General features: G+C 47.4%; 1 non-coding gene across 1 annotated transcript; it reads left to right on the forward strand.

Annotated features, from left to right (window-relative positions):
• Positions 1 to 2,735: 2,735 nt before the first annotated feature.
• TRNAK-CUU (transfer RNA lysine (anticodon CUU)) lies at positions 2,736 to 2,808 on the forward strand. Its single transcript has one exon. It is a non-coding gene; the product is annotated as a tRNA-Lys (tRNA).
• Positions 2,809 to 6,075: the final 3,267 nt, after the last annotated feature.

The raw sequence follows: 6,075 nt of genomic DNA on the forward strand, positions 1-6,075 counted from the left end.
ATTCAGGCTACGGTAGTCTATTGTCTGTCTCCACTCTCCAGTAGATTTTCACACTGACCATATGGGACTATTAAAGTGTGAGCGAGTTTTGCTGATCACTCCTTGACTCTCCAGCTGGCGGATCAGTTGATGAATGGGGAGAAGGGAGTCTCGGTTGGTACGATACTTTCGCTGGTGCACCTTTGTGGATGCGATTGGCACCTGTTGTTCTTCAACCCTCAGCAACTCCACAACGGAAGGATCCTCCCAGAGACCAGGCAAGATGGACAGCTGTTTAATTTCTTCCGTCTCCAAAACAGCTATGCCAAAAGCCCACCGATACCCCTTTGGGTCCTTGAAATACCCTCTCCTAAGATAGTCTACCCCAAGGATGCACGGAGCCTCGGCGACTGTTACAATGGGGTGCTTCTGCCACTCCTGCCCAGTGAGGCTCACTTCAGCCTCCAATACACTCAGGTCTTGGGACCCCCCTGTCACTCCCGAAATGCAAATGGACTCTGACTCTTTGAACTCTGATGGCATTAAAGTACACTGTGCACCAGTGTCCACTAGAGCTTTATACTCTTGTGGGTCTGATGTGCCAGGCCACCGAATCCACACCGTCCAATAAACACGGTTGTCCCTTTCCTCCACCTGGCTGGAGGCAGGGCCCCTCTAATCCTGGTCAGAGAATTTGCTGCTCACCTGCTGTAAAAATGACTTGGAGGTCCCCTCCAGAGGATCAGAATCAAGATCAAACTGCCTACCTGGTCTGGAGAACTGGCTGCTGGAAACTGGAGCAATATTTTTCCTAAAAGAATCTCCTTTTGTGATTGTTTTACCTTGAAATTCACGCACTCGTGCCTCTAGACTTGAGGTGGGTTTTCCATCCCACTTCCTCATGTCCTCTCTGTGGTCACGCACGTAAAACCACAGGGTTCCCCGGGGTGTATAGCCTCTGTATTCACTCTCCTGAGCAGAGAAACACTTGCCCCTAATAGCTGAGACACTGGCCCGTACAGGTGGGGAGTAGGACAGGTTCTCTTTGATTTGTCGGACCTCCTGGGCCCCTTTCTCCACCACTGAGACAAGGGAGGAAGAGAGACTTTCCTCATATTGCCGGAGTCTGACATCCACCTCATCCACTGTTGGTGCCTCTTTACCTTTCCAGTTTACTACTGCCAGTGAGTTGGCATATGAGGAGGATGCGCTCCGCACAAACTTCCTCCACATAGATGGTGTGCACTGGACTTCATCTGGGTCTGTGGGTAACTGCTCATCGTCTGGGTCATAGTAAATCATCTCCCACACAGCTAATTCCCTCAAGTACTGAATACCCCTTTCCATATTGGTCCACTTGCCAGGATAACATACAAAATCGTCACTGAAGGGGTATCTCTCCCTCACCCCTGAGAGAAGTTTCCTCCAGAGTCTGAGGACTTGTTCCTTTTTCCCAATGGCCTTGTCAATGCCCCCATCCCTGGCCAGGGATCCCAGCTGCTTGGCTTCCTTACCTTCTAATTCCAAGCTGCTGGCCCCGTTATCCCAGCACCGCAGCAGCCAGGTGGCAATGTGCTCGCCAGGGTGGCAGCTGAAATCTTTCCGCATGTCTCGCAGCTCGCTCAGGGACAGAGACCGGGTGATGATCTCTGTCTTTATCTCCCACGATGACCCTGGCTCATTGTCATCCCTCCCGGAGCGATCTGCTCTCTTTGCGTCTTTCTTTACTTTTAAAGGGGCGACTGCTACTGGCACAGGTTGGTCATTGGGCTCAGTCACTGTGCCTGCAGCTGGAGCTGGGGCTGTGGCAGCTGCTGTGCCCGCCAGGGAAACCGAGGCAGACCCTGCAGCTGTGGCATCGGCAGCCGTTGTGCCGGTCGGGGGATCTGTGACTGCCTTCTGGGCTGGAGGGGCTGGAGGGGCTGCAGGGCCGTCTGGGGGTCATCGCCAGTCGCAGTGCCTGCCGTTTTGCTTCTCCCCCTTTCCCCTTTAAGGCACTGAACAGTGTTGAACAGGGCTCGGTAGGCATGGGCCTGACCCCAGCACATTGTGGTGATTTGTGTCTCTCTGGAGTTCCCAGGGTGGCAGCACACTTTTTGCAGATATTTTACCAGATTGTCCGGATTCTGTATTTGTTCAGGGGTGAGTTTAAAACACACCGCAGGTGCGCACTGCTGTAAACACCTGCCCATGCTGTCCCACACACCCAGCAACTCACAGCTATCCGGCCCCCCGGAGCAGGTCTCTGCACGATGTTCTTAACGACTTACTTAACCCTAAACAAAACTTGCAGCCCATTCAGGACGCATAACAATCGAAACCCGCTGGCCTGAGCATCCCACGGGTACTCGAAATTCTCAAAAGCAGTTAGGACCAGCCTGAGGGAGAGAGGGGGGGCGAAAGAGTGGGGGAAGGTATCCCCTTCGGTTTTCCCCGCAGACTGGGTTTGATTGCTAACAAATTCTAAGACATAGGATCCGAGGTACAGAAATGACCACAGTGCCGCATGCAAACACAAGTCTAATTTCATGCACATTGATGTTATCATAAGTCGATATCATACAGTACAGCAAAATCATCATCCTGATCTTTTTTCCCGAGGTAACAAACAGCACAGTGGCAAACACATACAGCAAGTAAGGATTTACGTAGCAGAGGCATTTGATCAAAGTCAGAAACATTTTTACCAGCGACTTTAACTAACACAGTAAATGCATGTAATAAATTTTAACAAAATCTATGAAAACAGTTTTAACTCCTGGCTAGCTCAGTCGGTAGAGCATGAGACTCTTAATCTCAGGGTCGTGGGTTCAAGCCCCACGTTGGGCGCCAATTTAATGTTTTGGTTTCGGCTGCTGCCGGCAACAAAAGCGCCACGTGGCCACCCCTCCCCCCGCCGGCATGCGGAGGAGAATGAAAAGAAAGAGGCAGAAACCGGTGGGTTGGGATAAGGGTAGTTTAACAGAACAGCAAACAGAGGGAACAGGAACAACAACGATACAAATAAGGAGAAAATAGGACACAAACTCACACAACAGACCTGCTCTCCTGGACAGGACGAGCGCCGCACGCTCCCGAGCCGCGAGTACGTCCCTGCCGCGCTGCCCCACCCCACCGGAACCCAGCGTGATGTCACATGGTATGGAATACCGGGCTCTGTTTGGCCAGGTGGGGTCAGCCCCCACCCCCCCGGCTGTACTCCTTCCTGGAGTCCGGTGAAAATTAACCCTGTCCTGGCCAAACCCAGGACAATCCCCCAGCTTGTAATGATAATGGGGGTTGCCCTGACCCAGGTGCAGGACCTTGTACTTGGCCATGTTGAAACTCATGAGGTTCATGCAGGCCCTCTTCTCAAGCTTGTCCAGGTCCCTCTGGATGGCGTCCCGTCCTTCTGGTGTGTGAATGGCACCACTCCACTTGGTGTCATCTGCAAACTTGCTGAGTGTGCACTCGATGTCGCTGTCTACGTCATTGATGAAAATGTTAAAAAGCACTGGTCCCAGTATGGACCCCTGAGGAACACCACTTGTCACCGACATCCATTTGGACATCGAGCCACTGACCACTAGTCTCTGGCCTGTGACCTTCCAACCAATTCCTTAGCCACTGAACTGTCCACCCATCAAATCCATATCTCCTCAATTTAGAGAGAAGGATGTTGTGAGGGACTGTGTTGAAGGCTTTACAGAAGTTCAGATAGATCACATACATAGCTCTTCTCTTGTCCACTGATCTAGTCACACCATCATAGAAAGCCACTAGTCTTGTGAGGCAGGGCTTGCCCTTGGTGAAGCCATGCTGGCTGTTTCAAATCTCCTCCCTGTCCTCCATGTGCCTTAGCATATCTTCTAGGAGGATCTGTTCCACGATGTTGCCAGGCACAGAGGTGAGGCTGATAGGTCAGTAGTTCCCAGAGTCCTCTTTTCTACCCTTTTTAAAAATGGGCACAATGTTTCCCTTCCTCCAGTCACCAGGGACTTCACATGACTGCCGTGACCTTTGAAATATGATGGAGAGTGTCTTGGCAGCTACACCAGCCAATTCCCTCTGGACTCTAGGATGCATCTCATCATCCAGCAAAATATCTTTAAACGCGTTCTGTGCACAGCTGTAGTACCACTTCTGTCTTTAAAGTTAAAGGTACAAGTAAGTGTGAATAGAGTCCCAACTTTACAGGTAGATTTTTAAATGTATCATAAGGATATACAGGCTTTTCCAATGTGTATTTTCCCTAAAGATTCCTTCTGCTCCTTAAATACCTTTAAAATCTGAATTTATTTGTTAAATCTTACAAAGTGGCATTTCTTCGCTTTTTGAATTGTCAAAAAGTAGGTTTAGACAGGGTTTTTTGATATTAAACTTAATTTTGTGTTTAAAAAAATTTATTTCATAGACAAGATATTGCACTTTGACACTGAAGCTATTAACACACTCTTTCCATTCTCTGAGACTGTTTTAACTGATAAGCTTGATTAGGTTATTGTGTCCCTTTTTTTTCTGCTCTTACTATGTATTTTTATTATTAGTACAAATAAGAAAGTGATGGGGGTATTTTTTGTTAGATTAAAAATTGTCTGTTCTTACATTTCCTATCAGAATCTGTAAGCATTATCACAAAGAACAATAATGATGCATTTTCCCATTATTTTTAATTAGAATCTATACAACAGGTAAATATTTCCCAATTCTTCTGTAACTGAAAGAATCTTGCTAATAAATGGTCATTTTAAGACAGACTTTTGTCTCTTCAGAGATCACCTTGTAAGAATCCCATGGGAGACAGGACAGGACAGTGTTATAGAGAAGCTGGGTGAGTCTCAAGATCACTTCCCCAAAGCTCAAGAACGTCCATAATGATGATAAGAAAATAAAACAAAGACGGCAGGAGGCCTTCATGGACGAACAAGGAGCTCCTGACAAAGCTAAGACTTAAAACGGAAGTACACAGGAGGTGAAAGCAGTGACAAGTGACCTGGGAGAAACATAGATACACTGCTGAAGCATGCAGGGATGCTGTTAGGAAAGCCAAAGCCCACCTGCTATTCAGTCTAGCAAGGGATATGAAGAGCAACAAGAAAGGATTCTACAAGTACAGCAGCAACTAAGGAAGGATGAAGGAATGTAGGGGCCCACTGTTGAATGTGAATCAACCAGATGATCTTCAAGGTCCCTTCCAACCCTTACCAGTCTATGAATGGGGTAGGGGAAGTGGTGACAAAGGACATGGAAACGGATGAGCTACTTCAATGCCTTCTTTGCATCGGGTTTTAATGGCAAAGGCAGCTAGCTTTAGGTATCCCAGGTACTGAGACCAGAGGGAAAATCAGGAGTAAGACATGTCTGCGGGAGAAGAAACAGGATAGAAGACATTTAAACAGCATGAATACATGCAAATCCATGGACCCTGATGGGATGTATCCAAAAGTACCAAGAGAGATGGCTGATGCTTTTGCGACGTTATCCTTGATAATCTTTGAAAGATCACGATGATGGGCAGAAGAAAAATGAGTCGAAGACTGGAAGAAAGCAAAGGTAACGGCTATCTTCAAGAAAGTCAAGAAAGAAGATCCAGAGGCCATCAGTCCATGGGAAGGTGATGAAGACAATAAACCCAGAAAACATTGCTAAGCACAGGAAGGTAAAGAAGGTGCTTGGAAATATTTAGCAGGCATTTGTGAAAAGGAAATTATACTTAACCCACCTGAAAACCTTCTACAATGAGATGATTGGTTTGGTGGATAAGGGGAGAGAAGTGGATGTTGTTTATCTTGACTTCAGTAATGCTTTTGACAGTCTGCCATAACACCTTCACTGTCAGACTGATGAAGTCAGTACTAGGCTTGCGAAGTGCATTGAGAACTGGCCTAACTACTGGACTCAGACAGTTGTGATCAGTGTCACAAAGTCTAGTTGTAGGCCAGTCATCAGTAGTGTACTTCAGGGATTGATACTGAGGTTAATGTGGTTTAATACTTTCATTCATAACCTGGATAATGAGCCAGAATGAACCCTCAGTAAATTTGTATATAATAGAGGAGTGGCTGATACACCTGACAGTTGTGCTGCCATTCAGAGGGACCTTGACAGCCTGAAGAA

The sequence above is a fragment of the Opisthocomus hoazin genome, chromosome 1, assembly GCF_030867145.1.
Source record: "Opisthocomus hoazin isolate bOpiHoa1 chromosome 1, bOpiHoa1.hap1, whole genome shotgun sequence".
Lineage (NCBI taxonomy): Eukaryota > Metazoa > Chordata > Aves > Opisthocomiformes > Opisthocomidae > Opisthocomus > Opisthocomus hoazin.